The following is a 17,720-nucleotide window of genomic DNA, read 5'->3' as shown; positions in this document are numbered from 1 at the left end:
AAAATTTTAGATTCTAATATGAGCCGATGTATCGTCCAAATTTTAATTTCTACATGAATTTATTGTATTGGAACATTATTAATTACATATGTTGGACATATTTAAAGGTGAAGATTTTATATGTATGTTAGACAAACAACGGACGCATTTTACTTAATGGAAGAAAATTAAAGTTAAATATAGGCAATCAGTTGAGAAGAGTAAAGAATAGATTTACCTAGAATAGCATTACTATCTTTCCTTTGTGACCTTTATCAATTCATATGGACATCTTAAAAGAAGGTAAAATCTTCCTGACTTGTCACCCAGTAACTTTTTCTTGTATCGTTGAATCTATCCTCCACCAATAGCTAATATAACCGTGTTAAATTATTTTTTAAGATGGATGACTCCCCAATCGAACAAGTGCGACTGACAGTTCCTTCAACAGATGATCCAACGTTGCAAGTGTTAACATTTCGCATATGGATTCTTGGTGTTCCGCTCTGCATCCTGCAGTCGGCGTTGGTTAGAATCGCTACTTTCAGGCAGCAGTTCATCTACATATCACCCGTTTGTATCGATTTCTTCTTGTACGGTGGATGTAATTTGTTAGCCAGAGTTTTGCCAAATAAAGTTGTGACAATCCCAGGCACAAGATGGAGCTTTTCACTTAATCCGTGCCCCTTCAATATCAAAGAACATATCGCCATGTCCATATTTGTTAATTCGATAGGCAGTCCAGGCATTTACAATATCAGTGTAGCCAAGATCTTTTACCATAAAGAAATTCATATTTGGCCAGCTTTGCTCTTGGTTATATCAACACAGGTACCAAATTTATAATAAGATGTAATCATTCATATTAAAGAAAGAAGAGAAGTGACTATATATCAATTTATACAGTTCTTGGGTTTCGGATTTGCCGGTTTGTTTCTAAAATTTCTAGTAGATTCACCGAATATGTGGTGGCCTAGTGTAGTTGCCAGCATCCCTCTTTACAGGTATGTTAAATTGTTGGTAAAGAATTATTAAGCAAAGGATGAAATGAAAATGATATTTGTATTTCTCAGGGCATTACATGAGGAGGATAAGAGGCCCAAGGGAGGGTTATCACGTTATCAATTTTTTTTTATTGTCTTTGCTGCGATTTTCGCTTACAGCATCATCCCTGCTTATTTCTTCCAGTCTATTACTGCTCTGTCCTTTGTGTGTTGGATATGGAAGGACTCTATCACTGCACAACAAATTGGCTCCGGGATGAATGGACTCGGCATTGGATCAATTTCGCTTGATTGGATGACTATAACAAGTTTTTTAGGAAGCCCTTTGGTTCTCCCTTCATTTGTGATTTTCAATAATTTGATTGGATTTATCGTGATCACATACATTTTTATACCTTTCTCTTATTGGAGTAATGCATATGAAGCAAGAAAATTTCCACTGTTTTCGACCAATATCTATGATTCTCATGGGCAAAAGTATAATGTCTCAAGAATTATCGATTCTAACACTCTCATGTTTAATCAAGAAGCCTATGATAAGTACTCGAAGATATACTTCACTACTTCACTGCTTTATTGTTATGCGTTTAGTCTTGCTCAATACACATCCTCTATTTCTGAGATTACTCTTTGTTATGGGAGGTACGTATTCATTTTGTCACATTCTAATTGATGTATTCATAGTCCAGTTGATCGTTGTAGTAATCGATCTCTGCAGATCACTGTGGCAAACATTTAAGAAAGCATATAAAGACGATGATGAGCAAGATGTGCATGGGAGGCTAATGAAGCAAAATTATGAATCTATTCCGCAGTGGTGGTTTTACTCCATATTGTTGTCTATGATCGGCATGGCAATTCTGGTCTGTGAAAGTTTTGGAAGTCAAATTCAACTTCGTTACTGGGAAGTTTTGTTGGCATGTGCTTTGGTTTTTCTGTTCCTTCCATTAGAATGTGTACTTGAAGCAATTGCTGGTTCGGTGAGCACTAATCATTATACTAATCTATATAATGAAGTCGTTCATTATTGAATATATATATATATATATAAACTAACTAGTGACTTTATGTGTCGCCTATATATAGGGATTCACATTAGATTTGCTATTTGAAGCCATCATTGGATACTTGAATCCAGGCAAACCTCTAGCCAACATGGCTTTCAAATTATATGGAACAGAGGCTCACCTAGTGGCAGCCTATGCTATATATAACTTCAAATTATCACACTATATAAAGATTCCTCCAAAAATCGTATTTCACCTTATGGTAAAAGCATTCCCTTTCTTCTATTACTGGATGGTCATTTTCTTCATCATTAGTTATATATATAATATATATTTTTTTTTTAAAAAAAATGATGATTGTAGATTTTAAGTGCGACGATTTCATGCTTCATTGATTTTGGCATAGCATGGTGGATGCTCCGATCAATAGACAATATTTGCCAACCAGACTTACTTCCGGAGGGAAGTCCTTGGACATGTCCCAGTGACAAAGCAATGTTCATCACTGGGGTAACATGGGGGCTTGTTGGACCTAGCAAGACGTTTTATCCCAATGGCATGTACTCCATAGTCTTCATCTTTGCTCTAATTGGACTCGTCGCACCAATTCCTGTGTGGTTATTATCGCATAAGTACCCAGAAAAGAAATGGATTAGACTCATTAACTTCCCACTTATATTCAATGCCGCTCTTGTTCTACCTGTCGGTGGGATGGTGGGTTATTGGAACTGGTTTATTGTTGGTTTACTCTTCAACTATTTCATCTATCATAAACATAGAGAATGGTGGACTAGATATAATTATCTATTATCCGCTGGACTTGATGCGGGCTCGGCAGTTTTTGTTCTTCTGCTTAGCGTCTCTCTTCAGTTTCAGAATATATATGGAGCGAACTGGTGGGGATTAGAATTAAGTGATCATTGTCCATTGGCAAATTGTCCCACAGTACCTGGTGTGATTATTGAAGGATGCCCCATAATTCAGTGATCATATTTCAATATGGTCGTAGACAAATAGAATAAGAGGCATAAACATAGAGAATAATGGATAAAATTATTTATTAACTATTATCTGTTGTATTTAGTGTGGGCTTTTCAATTTTTTTTATTCCAATATTAGAATTAGATGTCCATCAGCAAATTATCCTATTATAATATGGGATGTTATCATTAAAGGTTATCTCATAATCCAGTGACTATATTTATTATTAATTCAAATATTTTTAGTGTCTTAATTGAATAAGAGAAGAGAGATGATTTTTAATTTTATTACTTTGTTTTGATTTGATAATTATCTATCCATTTTTATCTAAAATCATAATGAATTTGCACATATATGATCTAGTTAAACACGATCCACATATAAACTTCACCATATATACTAGACAAATTGAATTAATTACACCATTTCAAGACAGACAGACAAAGGCACATTCTAAATTTGATGATTTTATTTTAAAAATATATATTCAAAGAAAATTAAAATTTTAGAAAAAAAATAATGAACAATTTACCAAACAACATGATTATATATTTTTCCTGATCACGTATATGATTTGGAAAATGTCCAAGCAATGTCATATCTTTTCCTTTTTATTTGTTTTTCTCTTCCTTTTTACTACATTCTCTTTCTTTTTAATGTTCATCTGATTTTTTTTTTTTAACAATTCTTATTTTACTGTGTTCCTGATTTCGAAAAATCAACTACACAATGTTGTTATAGAAAAATCAACAGCAACATTGTGTAGTTGATTTTTCGAAATCAACTACACAATGTTGTTGATTTTTAAAAGTATTGTCGATTTTCAAAAATCAATAATAACATGGTCCTAATTTCCAAAAATCAACAATACATAAAATCTTCCAAACCATTTTTTTTACCATGTTGTAGATTTTCGATTGATTTTTACAAATCGGCAATACTATATTGTTGATTTTCAACTAATTTTTAAAAATCAACAAAACAATATTACTGATTTCTAAAATTAGCAACATATTGTTGTTGATTTTGAGAACTCATCAACTTGCTGATTTTTGAAGATGTTGATTTTTAGAAACTAGAAACAACATTGTTGCATACTTAAACTTTGCTAATTGTTGCCTGGAATATTGGAACTTTGCTAATTGTTGCTAATTGTTGTCTTTTTTTGCTATGTCATCTCTTGAGTTTTTCAAAAAAATGAAAAGCGACGAGCGTTATTCACTCCTCTAGCACTTCTTTCAATCTTACATAATGAAGTCTCAAAATTTACTTAACATACATATTGTAGTAGCTACGAAGCTGTAACTGCTACAAGTACAAATTCAACTTTAAGAGGTGATAACTTTTGAGTTATATTGAACTATAGTACACACAATATATAAAATCGAAGATTTTTGAACGAGCTTCAATTTAATATATTATGTTTCCTATAGTTTAATCTGAATCAAACTTTATGGTCTCTCAAAGTTATAACTGATAGTTGTAGTAGCAACAATTTCGTAGCTGCTACAATGTGTTGTTGATTTTAAGAAACCAACAACAGCGTTATTGTTAGGACACTTTGGTAGGGGAGGGGGGGGGAGGGGGGGTGTGGTTAGGAATAATCGCTTATTCGATGATTTGTTGTAGCAAAAACTTGAAGTAATCACTTGTAGGACCGATACATGTAAGAAGAGGAGGGGGGGTTGAATCATGCGTATTTAAAACTCGTTCTTTTTGTTGGTGTAATTAGCACTGACAATCAAACTCATGATTTGATGTATGATAAAAGGTTAAAGTTAAAAGTTGTGTTCTAATCCACTTACCTAGTGTACAAGACTAAAAGACTTGACAGAGACCAGATACCAGGCTGAAGTCTAGTCGGGCCAGGAGGACTAGACGATTCGCTGGAAGTCTAGTTGAGCCAGAGAAGACTAGATAGTGTAGGGGATCGGTGGCCGGCTAGAAGGGGGGTTGAATAGACGTGCCCTCTAAATCAAATGCTTCCTACGTATTTGTTAATTGCGCAAGCAGAAATACAATAATACAAACACAAATACAAAAGCTAAATACTAAAGGAAAGAATGCAAACCAATACACGTCGATGTAATGTGGTTCGGAGATAACTTGCTCCTACTCCACGGTTGTCCGTAAAGTGGACGATCCCTCAATCCGTTGGTGGATTAATCCCCGGAAACTCCGGCTAGCTCAAACCTCCTTGTGGGTGGAGAAACCTCACCACAACACTCACCAAAGACACTTGTGTTGGTGAAATATTCCCTAGGTCAAGGTTGACCTGGTTGACTGAACTTGAATTGGGTCAAGCTCGAGTCTTGATGTTTGGGTTTCGATGTTTGACAATACATGTAGACAATACATGGAGATTGCAGGTGCGATTCTTCATGTGGGAAGATTGTGAAGGAGAGTCGAGTAGGTTAAGGTTGACTGGATACTTGACTGGAAAATCCTGGTGAGTGAAGTCAGGCAGTTATGGAAAGTCCTAGTGAGTGAATCTAGGCAGAAGGAAAGTCCTGGTGAGTGAAGTCAGACAGTTATGAAAAGTCCTAGTGAGTGAAGCTAGGCGGAAGGAAAGTCCTGGTGAGTGAAGCTAGGCAGAAGGAAAGTCCTAGTGAGTGAAGCCAGGCAGTTATGAAAAGTCCTAGTGAGTGAAGCTAGGTAGAAGGAAAGTCCTAGTGAGTGAAGCCAGGCAGTTATGGAAAGTCCTAGTGAGTGAAGCTAGACAGAAGGAAAGTCCTGGTGAGTGAAGCCAGGCAGATGGGAAATCCTAGTGAGTGAAGCTAGGTGAAAGTCCCGGTGAGTGAAGCAGACAGCTGGAAAATCCTAGTGAGTGAAGCTAGGTGAAAGTCCTGGTGAGTGAAGCCAGGCACAAGAAATCTAGATGGATCAAGGTTGATCAGACATCTGGTGTTGGGAAGCCCAAGTAGGTCAAAGGGATTGACCGGATACTTGGCACGGGAAATCCAGGTGGATCAAGGTTGATCGGACACCTGGTGGAGATAAGTCCAAGTGGGTCAAGTATGACCGAACACTTGGCATGAGGAGAAAAGTCCAAGTGGGTTAAAGGGATTGACCGGACACTTGGTGAGGGAGTCATAACAGGTCAAGGGTGACCGGATGCTAGGCATGATGTACCAACAGATCATGGTTGATCGAATGTTGGTGTCGGGGACTTTGGACTCATTTTTGGGCAAAAACAGAAGTTGGATTGATCAGCCGATCGATTGGCTCATGCCCAATCGATCGGCTGATCGATTGGGTGAGTCCCCACGACAAACCTCCTCCCAATCGATCAGTGGATAGATTGGGAAGAAGTGTCGCGCGAACAGAAAGTCTCCCAATCGATCAACCGATCGATTGGGAGCCTCCAATCGATCGGGCGATCTATTGGGAGGTGCGATTTCACGCGATAAGCCCTGGATCGATCGATTGATCGATCCAAAGCCTCCCCAATCGATTGGGAGCAATCCAATCGATTGGGATTCGACTGTTGGCGTCGTATTTAGCTGTTGGCAAGCATTTCTCTCGGCACTTCTTCCACGGCTTCAATTCTTTCTCCACAGCGACTTCACAGCCACTTCTCAACAGCTCTCACGCCAGATCTTGAAGGTTCTTGGAGGCTTGTGCTGGTGCACGTCCAAGTCAAGAGGCGAAGAAGAAGCTAGGGTTAGGGTTTCTTGTGCATATCTTGTAAACTTTTGCTTGTATTGTATTTCCCTTCCCTTTCTTCTTGTACTGAGAACTTGTAGGACTTCTCCGCCTTCGGTAGTTACCGAAAAGGAGCGTTTTCATAGTGGAGGGTGCGTGAGTGTGTGGATCCTTGGATAAGTGACCTCTTCTTGAGGTAGACACCAAGTAAATCCCTAGTGTTAGCGTTGTATATTTGTTTCTTTGTATTTTCCGCTGCATTTCATCACAAGAAGCAAGCAACGACGAGCACGAGATCGCGCCGAGCTATTCACCCCCTCCCACCTCTAGCAACATTTCGGTCCCAACAAGTGGTATCAGAGCAAAGGCGCTCTTCTTCGAAATCATCGCCAGAAGGGGCAACAAGGCTAGAGGGTGTAGAAGTTGGAGCAAATTTTATCAAGTCAAACACTTCATCATCAAGCTCAACTTCAAATGGAATTCCAAGACGGACTTGGATTCGATACAAGGGTGCCTCCACCATTCACAATAATGAGCTTCGATCTTTGGAGATCAAGGATCGAAAATTTCTTGATGGTGGAGATAGAGCAATGGTTTTCTCTTATGGAAGGCTTCGAAGCTCCAACAAGTTCAAAGGGAAAAATTCTCAAGAGGAGCAAGTGGAGCCAAGAGCAAATTCAAAAGAGCGAGGCAAATGACAAAGTGACCAAGCTATTGGTCAATTTATTGCCAAGCAATATTTTGGCTCAAGTCAGAGAATTCAAAGATGCCAAGGAGCTTTGGAGCAAATGGGCAACGATTCATGAGATCCCCTCCACTGTACCAATTCAAGAAGAATCCAAAGAGGGCGACTCCATGGGCCAAAAACAAGAGGAAGAGGACTCCGAGGTTAAGAGATGCTCAACTTCTGAAGAAGAAGTCCAAGAAGCCTCATCTTCAAAGGAATGCAATGAAAAGGGCAAAGAGGGAGTATACTCTTTGTTCCATGTACAAGATGAAGATGATGAAGTCTCCACCTCTAGGATTGAGGGGGAGCGATCTTTGTTGACATCATATCAAGAAGAAGAAGAAGCTTCCACATCCGGGTCAAATGGAGAAGAAGACATTGCATCCTCCAAAGATCAAGAAATATCAAATGGAGGATCAAGTGTCATCCCTACGTGTGAAGGTATAAATATTTCATTTAAAAATAAAGATCATATCATATGTTTTGAATGTAGGGAACATGGATACTACAAGAGCAAGTGCCCTAAATTGGCCAAGAAGAAGGGCTAAGTGGCACCAAAGGGCAAGGAGAAGTCCAAGGAGACTGCCCCCACAACAAAGAAGAGCAAGGAGCACATTGTGTGCTTCTCTTGCAATCAAAAGGGACATTATCAGAGTCAATGTCCTAAGGGGAAGAAGACGGTCAAAGCTAAAGGAGAAAGCATAAGTCAAGGGGGAGCCTCCAAGGTAAAACGAAAGGTATCATTTATTGAACCTACCCCTTTAAATTATGGTAAGAAGCATGCTAATTCAAATTTTTATCATTTTAATACTATTTACCATAAAAATAGGAAGCATGATAGCATTAAGGAAAAACATGTAGCTCTTCATGCTAAAACTACCACACCTAGAATTAGGAAGGTAGGTAAAAATTTATGCAAGAACTCTAAGGACTCTAGGTATTTGCCTAAGAAAAAGGAGAATCAAGATTTTAGTGAAAAATCTAAGGTTGAGGAATTATAGAAGGAAAATCAAGTCTTGAGGTCAAGACTTGACAAAATGGAAAGGACCCTTAGAAAGATCACAAATGATACACAAGGGCTTAAAAGTCAAAACCTAGGTTTAGAGAAACAAGGGTCATCCAAGGTCCATAGGGGTTTGGGATACAAACCTAAAACTAAAAAGGATGTGCCTTATTACCATATGGTTCCATATAATTATGGAACCAATCCTAGGTCAAAAGGTCAAGTCAAAAATACTAGGAAGGTTATTCCTAAGAGTATTTTTGCAACAAAAGTGACTAAGACTTCTAAGATTTTATCACAGAGATATTTAAGAACTAATCACAAGGCTCCCCCTTCGCAAAGGCACTTAAGGTTTTCCCAACTAAACCTTACTTCTCCCCCTTTGCCTAACATCCAAAAAGTTTTCCAACAATATCCCAATTGTTGAAAACTTGTCATCCAAACTCACCCTAAACTCATGTATTTATCCCTCATGGATCCCATACATCTAAACGAGTTGACATGGTCAAGAACAACGCTGAAAAACACTATCAGGCTGGTATTAGTCGACTGCCCCAAGTATCAGTCGACTGCCCCTTTCGACACAACCTTACAGAAGCATACTGTGGTCGAAAAATACTGTTATCAGTCGACAGGTATCTGCACCAGTCGACTGGTATCCCATTTCTGAAAATATTAACATTTTCAGGCCAACTTCAGAAATGCACCAGAAATTCTGTAGACCTCCAAAAATCCTCAAATTTTGTGGAGAGGTCTATTGTACCTTTGTCTACTTGGAAAAAATATATCACAAAATGTATCTATCACCAATCCCAAGATTGACACAAAATCCAAAACTAACTAAATGGTTCAATTGAACCTTGACCTAAAGTCCTAGTTTTGTCTTTCTCTTGATGTATTTGCCCATATCAATCCACAATGCATCCCTAGCATTGGTTTATATGGCATCTATATATCCAAATCAATTATCATGCTATATGACCCCAATGTCATATTTCCAAGCATGAAACACATTCCATGTGTGTCAATTCCCTAAGGTTGAGACTCAAGTTCGTCTCCAAACCATTTAGTATACTCCATGGCTTGTCTAGACTCCCAAGTAAAACTCACTTGAGATCTATTGGCCATGGGTCACTACAAGAATTTTTGCATTCAACAACACCCAATAGACAACGCTTTTTAATAAAAACGTTGTCGTTCTTTGTTTTACAACGCTTTTAGTGAAAAGCGTTGTCTATGGTATTTACTTTTTACTAAAGACAACGGTTTTTAATGAAGTGTTGTCTTTAGTGTTGTTGTTTATGGTCAAAGACAACATTTTTTTAAAAAACGTTTTTTAAAGTGTTGTGTATGTTTCCCCTAAACTCACTTAAAATAAATTCGCAGCCCTCGCTTTGCTAAACTCTAAACCCTCAACGCGCGCACGCCTTCTCCTCACCACTCCTCTCCACGAGTTCTCCTCTCCACTCCTCTCCACGAGTGCCTTCTCCTCTCCTTCTCCTCTCCACGAGTGCCTTCTCCTCTCCACGAGCGCCTTCTCCTCTCCACTCCTCTCCACGAGCGCCTTCTCCTCTCCACGAGCGCCTTCTCTTCTCCTTGCCGCGTGATCTCCTCTGAACCCTAATCTCGACCCAAACTCCTCACGCCGGCCCAACTCCTCCAAGTCGAGATCCCTAATCTCGCATTTCCCCATCTCCTTAATCAAAGTCAGCTTACCCTTCCTAATCTTCTCACGGCTCCTCAACTCCTCTGAACCCTTCGATCTTAGTTCCTTCCTCGCAGAGCAGATTCGAGAGTAGGAGGAACGGAAGAAAGAAAGGTAAAATTTCTTCCATCCCTCTAGAATAAGATTTTGTTTATTTTTGATTATTTTCCGAACTAGTCATTTTGCCGGATTCATACTGCATCAATTTTCCCCCTCCCCTGATTCCTATGATTTGTTTCTCCATTGACTGATGCTTTAATTTCTAATTCAGTACCCACCTCTGCATGGGATATATATATATATATATATATATATATATATATATATATATAAAACTAGAGTGTCATTGAGCTTTCAGTAAGATCGCAGATTGTAACGTTGTTGGTCTGTATTCAGAAAGTTATATGCATTAACTTTTCTGTCCGTGATATTCTTCAGGTTTGCTAACAGTATGCGAAGTGCTTGCTTATCAGAGCATGTGTTGATCTTTTTTAGCAGAGCATTTTTATGTTTACCTGGTAAAAAGGTGAAGCAGCATCACATGAATGAAGGCACAGTCCTAGACTTGATTTTGAAACCTGTGCATGACACTTCACTGGTTTTGCAGTTATATATATGTAGCTGGAGCAAGAGGGGGAATTAGTTCAAGCCATTTTTTTCCCCCTGGAAGGAGAGCCCGGGTGATGCATTAAAGCAGATCAAAAGTTCGTCCGAGTTAATTTTATTACTCTTACTCACTTGCAAAAGGTCCACTGAAAACTTTAGCTTAGATGCCAGATACAAGCTGAACGGTGAGTGTTTTTGTTACTTTCTGAGAATTGTCTGTATCTTATCTCGAAAGCAGGGGCTGCTGAACACTACTTTCTACCACCATTTCCAAAGAACATTAAGCATCGTGGCCTTGATGATTCAAGCTGCAAATCAATTTTTAAGTTTAATTATGAAGATCTCATCGTAATCGGCTTCTTTGGATCTTAATATTCTCGTTCAGCCCATCAAGTGTACACATCCTATGTTTCAATTTGTACACATTATGATTTCATTGACTCATGCCCATCAAGTGTTTGATTAAATGTCTCTTCCATTATATAGATTTTAGTTGATACATTTTCTTTAGTTTAATTCCATGTAATGCTTGTTAGTTTAGTGATTTATGTTCCTATGATGTTTGTTCTTTATTTGAAACTTAGTTTACTTATAAAAGTACATCATATAGGACCATCCAGAATTGAATTAGTGGAGATTTTTCTAAATATTTGTATCAAGGGTCTACACTCTAGTACCATAAGAGCTAATGGACTACTTGATACCGGTAAAATAATTATGGATTTTGTTTCCATAGTTAATATGCGGTTAAATATACTTAGTGATGTTAAATGCAGCATTTTTTTTATCAATTAATATTGAGAGTGAAATTTTAACACGGATTTCTCTGATTGCTATTGCAAATGCATAACATCCATTTTTAACTTATAAAATTTTAAAGGAAATTTGTTTGATTATACATAATTGAATGAAAGTCCTATGCTTCTTTGGTAGTATGTATTGAAGTTGGTTAGCTGTATGATATTAGAGAAAAGGCATTTTTAATCCACGATATAATTCTATGATTATTTATACCTCTGGCCTGTTCATCAAGTCCTTGAGAATCTCAGGTGTTCTGATATCACTAGCAATTAATACATAAATATTTTCATTAATTAGAATATCTTTTAAGGTAGATGCAGATTAGATGAGCCGATTTAATCGATATCGGTTGATAAGTAATGGTTCTATTTTTTTAGGATGAAATCCGATGGGATTAGATATTGGTAGCCTAGCCAGGTGAAGATCTGATGATTGTTGAATCAAATTTTTGTAGCAAATTAAAATTGCAATTAAGGTTAATTAATCTATATCAATGCAATTTTGGTTGCTGCATTGGAATCAATGCAATTTTGGCCCTTCATACATTGGATCGTAATCGGTATAATCCTATGTATTTGCCTAGTTAATTTCCATTGGAATCTTAGTGTCATTGAACCTTACAAGGATGCTATTTACCTGTTGGATTCCCTAAGTTGCCGCATTCGCGATGATGATTCAAAATACGTAATGGAAATGTGAGTTCAGATTTCTTTTAGTAAATATTTATTATAATAAAAATCTTATTTAACAAATATTCTTAACGTATGAAGGGCCTTAAAATTGTTTAATTCAACCAAGGGAAGGAAAGGTAGGAAAAATGTTAAGTGGGAAGTAGTTAAGGTATGTGTACTTTTGTTTAACATATATTGTAATGTGTATAATTTTCATTAACAATTTGACTCTAATTACTATATATAGGCTCCTCAATCTCCTCTCCTGCGAAACAATGTGGTTTTTTTGTGATGCGATTTATGAGAGAAATTATTGAAGAAGTTGAGACTATTGAGAGAGATTCGCTGCAATCAATAGTAACATTATTTAGCTTATCTCAAATTATTTGACATAAACTATTTAAAATTGCAAAGTGATCAGTGTTGATTATTTTTTCCATTAACATAAATTGTGTATGCTCACAGTTCACAAAAATAGGGTACTCTCGTGAACAAATTGATGAGGTTCGGTCCGAGTTGGCGGAGTGCATACAAGATCATATTTATGAATAGGTATGGAATGATAGTTGCCATAATTCTATTTAGATTTAAGTTCATGGAATGGTGGTTTTTTTTGGTAATGGAATCATAGTTAATGCCAATTTTTTTGATGCAGTGCATAGTTACCAGATCGACCTTGAGCAGTTGACCCCAAAGAAAAGTTGTCACTGAAGTTTAAAAACTTGTGAAAATTTTTAGTGAATGATGATGTTTTGTGAATGATGATGTTTTGGAAAAATTGTCACTTAGGTGAAAGGATGTTTTCTGGATTAATATGCAAGTACAAAGCACTGTATTATATGTTATTCTGTAAAGTTCTGTCAGTGTAAATTATCTAGTTTCTTTATCTAGCTTTTGTTCCACTATTGGGTTTGTTTTTCTAATAATTACTCGTGCAGCAAAATACTGAGCAAGAAGCTGTAGATCTTATAATCAGGTAAAGTAGAAAAAGTTAACTACTTCATTATGCTTTCATCTTAGTATTTGTATATTTGATTTGTCTTCTTTGAACCAACTTCAAGTCAAAAAGCCAGATCCTCTAGATAGCTGTTAAAAATAAGGTATTATTTGGTTTGTCAGTGATCTTAATATTTGGTAATATTTGGTCTTTGATGCTCACGACAGAGTTCCAATGCTGCATGATTACCTTGTTCAAGCAGATTGCTCGCTGCCTCAGTAGCTCGCATTTTCAGGTTTGTTTCATCATTGATATTCCTTCTTTTTAGTGTTCTATATTAAAAGGAAATACTAACTGTCGATGAGATTGTTATCCTCTTGCTTGAACATGAACCAAAGTATATAAATTTGACCTTTTGATCTGAAAGTATAAAAAAAAGTTAATTGGATACTAGTTTTTTTTTTTTTTTTTTGCAGTTGCATTTGTTGTATTTTCATATGTTTCTCAGTGAACTTCTAAACAATTCTTTTTTCATTAATTTATTAAGGCTTATTATAAGTTTCAGTTTGATGGTGCAAATTGTTTTCTTTATCTATCCCAGCTTCTAGGAAAGTTGAAGTGAATCCCTTGATAGCTGTTTCATAGGTTTGTTCCATTATTTTCCAGTACGTACTGGAATCACTATCAATAGCCCTCAAGGACTGTTTACAACCTTGCAATCAAATTAATTGGACTTATAATCTAATGTATGGTCATCTGGAGCATGAATATTGGAGGATTCATGAATGACTCTTCGGATGATGAATGTATGTCATTTAATATTGGTTCATGTATTTATTTAGATACATCTTGAGTATTCCCTATAAATACCCTATGTATTTAACAATTCAAAGATGAAGAAAATCAGAAGTAGTTGAACACTAACACTTGGACGCCAACATTTTTGAGTTGGCGCCTAGATTTGACCATCTAACAGACACGGCTAAAGGATCAACTTCTATGAACACCCTTAATAACTTATACAGATATTTGTGAACAATTAGGTTGGTGGCTATTATTTATCCTCCCTTTTTGTTGTTTTTTCCATGTACCCAATGCAGCTTTCATTTCAAAGGTTCCAAGCTGATGAACAAGGATGGGTGGACACAATCAAGTCAGTGCGATTTGGAGGAGCTGTCAGGATTAGTACCATGGATTGGCTTGGGCAATCTCAATATTTGCGTCAAACTGTCTTCTGGCCTTCCCTATCATCTGCAGTATCTGAGGTATACTATGCACATTTACCGTGAATTTTCCTTATTGAGCTTCGGCTAGTGACGGTTACGAATGTATTTTATTTCAAGAACCGTATAAGCAAGTGTTCGTGCATCTAGTTTTATAACAATGCACTTCGTATCTTTAATCTAAAAAGCTTCTGAAACAAGTCATCTTCTCCAAGCATGCCCTGGTCAACATGCTAGTCACCTACTGGAGTCATTTCCTCGATGGCACGGATGAATACCTGAAATCCATCCTCTACTCCACCATTCTTTGCCACTCCTCAAGCCGAAACAACTGCAAAGGTAGAGTCAACATCAAGTATTACATTGTGCCTGGCTACAAGAAGACCGGGGCTGCAAAATCCAATAAAGAAGGTCAAACATCAATATATAAACACACTTACGGTATGAAGTGCATAATAAGTGTAGAATACAGATTACAGAACTCTTTGCATAGCACATAAACTAGCATCATTATAGGGGATCCCTTAGAAAAATATTAATGGTAGGAACTTGTTTCATGATGTTCTTAATATTTATTTTTGCTACCAATGTTTGGATTTCTTAACCAGTTCCTTAGTTAACTTTCTCTATTATTGAAACAAAGTTGAGTTATGGAATTCTTACATGAAATAAAAAATATCAAACTTGGCAGTATGTAATGAAGTTATGCTCAATAAAAGAATTAGTTTATATTGGTTTGGTAAATCATGTTAAAATTTTTAAAGAAGTCATCCCTTAATGCAGTTACTTGTGATTTTTCTTGTTGATAGATGTAATTTATATTTTTAGCCCATTGTACATCCAGTCAAAATGTCTCAAAATCTCAAAATCGTTCAATCATATCATTTTGCTACATTTTAGACAAAATAATAATGTGTGATGTCATTCTCTATCTCTCCCTCTCTGGCTTTGGAATGTTTATGATTTAGCTAATAAACCGTTAGACTATGGTTTTTCCCTGATGCTCACAGATTGCAACAGCATGTGCTCTCACAGCCTTTAAGTTGCGTCATCCAATAAAGATGTACCTTGATCGTAGCACGGATATGGTAATGGTAGGAGGAAGGCATCCAATGAAAATAACCTATTCTGTGGGTTTTAAATCCGATGGAAAGATTACGGCCTTGTACTTGAATTTGTTGGTAAATGCAGGCATATCAGAGGATTATAGTCCACTTATTTCACATGCCATTATAACTTGTCTAAAAAAATACAACTGGGGTGCTCTCGCTTTTGATATTAAACTATGCAAGATGAATCTTACAAGTAAATCATCGATGCGAGCACCAGGGCAGGTACAGGGATCTTACATTGCTGAAGCTATTATTGAGCGTGTAGCATCTTTCCTGTCCTTGGATGTCGATGTTGTGAGAAAAAGAAATTTGCATACATATGAAAGCCTGAAGTTTTTTTATGGAAGTAGCAGTGGAGAAGCTCCGGAATATACTTTACCTGCTATAGTTGATGAGTTGTTTACATCTGCAAGCTACTTCAATCGTCTTGAAATGGTATTGCATTTCAATAGTTGCAACAAGTGGAAAAAACGAGGGATTTCTTGGGTACCAATTGTATATGAAGTGGAACCAATGCCAACACCGGGAAAGTATCCATTCTAAATGATGGTTCAATTGTTGTTGAAGTCGGAGGAATTGAAATAGGCCAGGGACTGTGGACAAAGGTGAAGCAAATGGCTGCATTCGGTCTTGAACAGCTATGGGATGAAGAGAAAAAATATCTTTTGGATAGGGTTAGAATCATTCAAGCAGATACTCTGAGTTTGGTTCAGGGAGGTTTAACTGCTGGAAGCACCAAATCTGAAGCAAGCTGCGAAGCAGTTCGTCTAGCATGCTCTATTCTAGTCAGCAGATTAAAGCCTCTTAAGCAAAGTTTGGAAGAGCAAATGGGATCAATTTCATGGGACACCCTTATTACCCAGGTGTGTAATTACGTCATTAATCAAATGTACTACTGTTTATTTATTGGCAAGAAGCTAAGCTTATTTCTGTAGTCTGTATGTGTTAGCTAGCTTATGCAAGTGAAGGACAGGATAGCTTATATGCATTCACTTTTAGGGATTTCCTGGGCTTTTTTATATTTTGGAAATCAAAGCAGTTACTTCCTTTCATCCATTATGAACTAGTTACCTTACAATATACAGGCAAATTTGCAATATGTGAACTTATCAGCGAGTACATTTTGGGTTGCTGACGATACTTCATCATATCTAAATTATGGGGCTGCTATAAGCGAGGTAACCTCCTTTGTAGATCATTCATATGATTGGCTTGTAATCACATTGCTAGTCTGTTTTCTTGATTTTGAAAATTGTGTGCATTCTAGGTAGAAATTGATGTTCTCACTGGAGCTACTACGATATTGAGAGCAGACCTTACATATGACTGCGGACAGAGCTTGAGTCCTGCCGTGGATCTAGGACAGGTTTTTTTTTTTTCATCTGTCCTATTGATTTTATAATCCTAAATCACAATCAGCCGTATGTTCATATACTTATATCTGAGAGTTTCTGCAGGTTGAAGGGTCTTTTGTTCAAGGAATTGGATTTTTTGTCCTATTGATTTTGTTCAATATATAAAGAAAACTTGTCAGTTACGATATAAACACACTTACGGTATGAATTACATGTATATATAACATTGACATATTATTTAGTACGAGATTTACATGTATGAAAGTTTTCATACAAAATTTCTTGATTGCCTACACCCCAGGTGTGCTGATGACAAGTTGAAGAAGATGGCTCTAAGAGTGATAGCTGAAAGTCTTTCAGAAGAAGAGATTGCTGGACTTAAAGAAGCAATTCCATGCGATGGACACCAACAACAGCGGTTAGTCACTGATGAGGTTTTGTAAAACTTGTGTGTTTGAAAAATTATTGTCATGAAGTTAAGGATAACTTGTATGATACAAATTTAATTTGTGGATCAATATGTATACATTTTGTTTGTATAATATAAAGTTTTATTTATTTGTTAAATAGTCTTATTATAAAAATGATTGTGGTTGTGGATATTCAATTATATGTAAATTTTGAGTATTTTTATAATTTTGCTATTTAATTAAAAAACACTATTTTTAAAATTAAAGACAACGTTTTTAAGTAATAAAAGACAACGCTTAAAAAACAATGTCTTTGAGACCAACCACAACGCTTTTAAAGCGTTGTCTTTGATATGTGCATTTTTACAACAGCATCTTTAACAACGCTTTTTAAGAACGAATAGACAACGCTTAAAAAGTGTTGTCTTTGTGACCAACCACAACGCTTTTAAAGCGTTGTCTTTGATATGTGCATTTTTACAACAGCATCTATAACAACGCTTTTTAAGAACGAAAAGACAACGCTTAAAAAGCGTTGTCTTTGTGACCAACCA

At 36.7% G+C, this 17,720-nt stretch overlaps 1 long non-coding RNA gene and 1 pseudogene across 1 annotated transcript; both read left to right on the top strand.

Annotated features, from left to right (window-relative positions):
• The first annotated feature begins 723 nt into the window (after window positions 1-723).
• On the top strand, window positions 724-1,248 carry LOC122048954. Its single transcript, XR_006130751.1, has 3 exons — window positions 724-810; window positions 886-983; window positions 1,053-1,248. It is a non-coding gene; the product is annotated as an uncharacterized LOC122048954 (long non-coding RNA).
• A 586-nt stretch (window positions 1,249-1,834) lies between these two features.
• LOC122048120 lies at window positions 1,835-16,921 on the top strand (annotated as a pseudogene).
• Window positions 16,922-17,720: the final 799 nt, after the last annotated feature.

This window comes from Zingiber officinale, chromosome 2B (assembly GCF_018446385.1).
Source record: "Zingiber officinale cultivar Zhangliang chromosome 2B, Zo_v1.1, whole genome shotgun sequence".
Lineage (NCBI taxonomy): Eukaryota > Viridiplantae > Streptophyta > Magnoliopsida > Zingiberales > Zingiberaceae > Zingiber > Zingiber officinale.
Note: the sequence above shows the minus strand (reverse complement) of the source record. Positions and strands in the feature narration are given on the sequence as shown.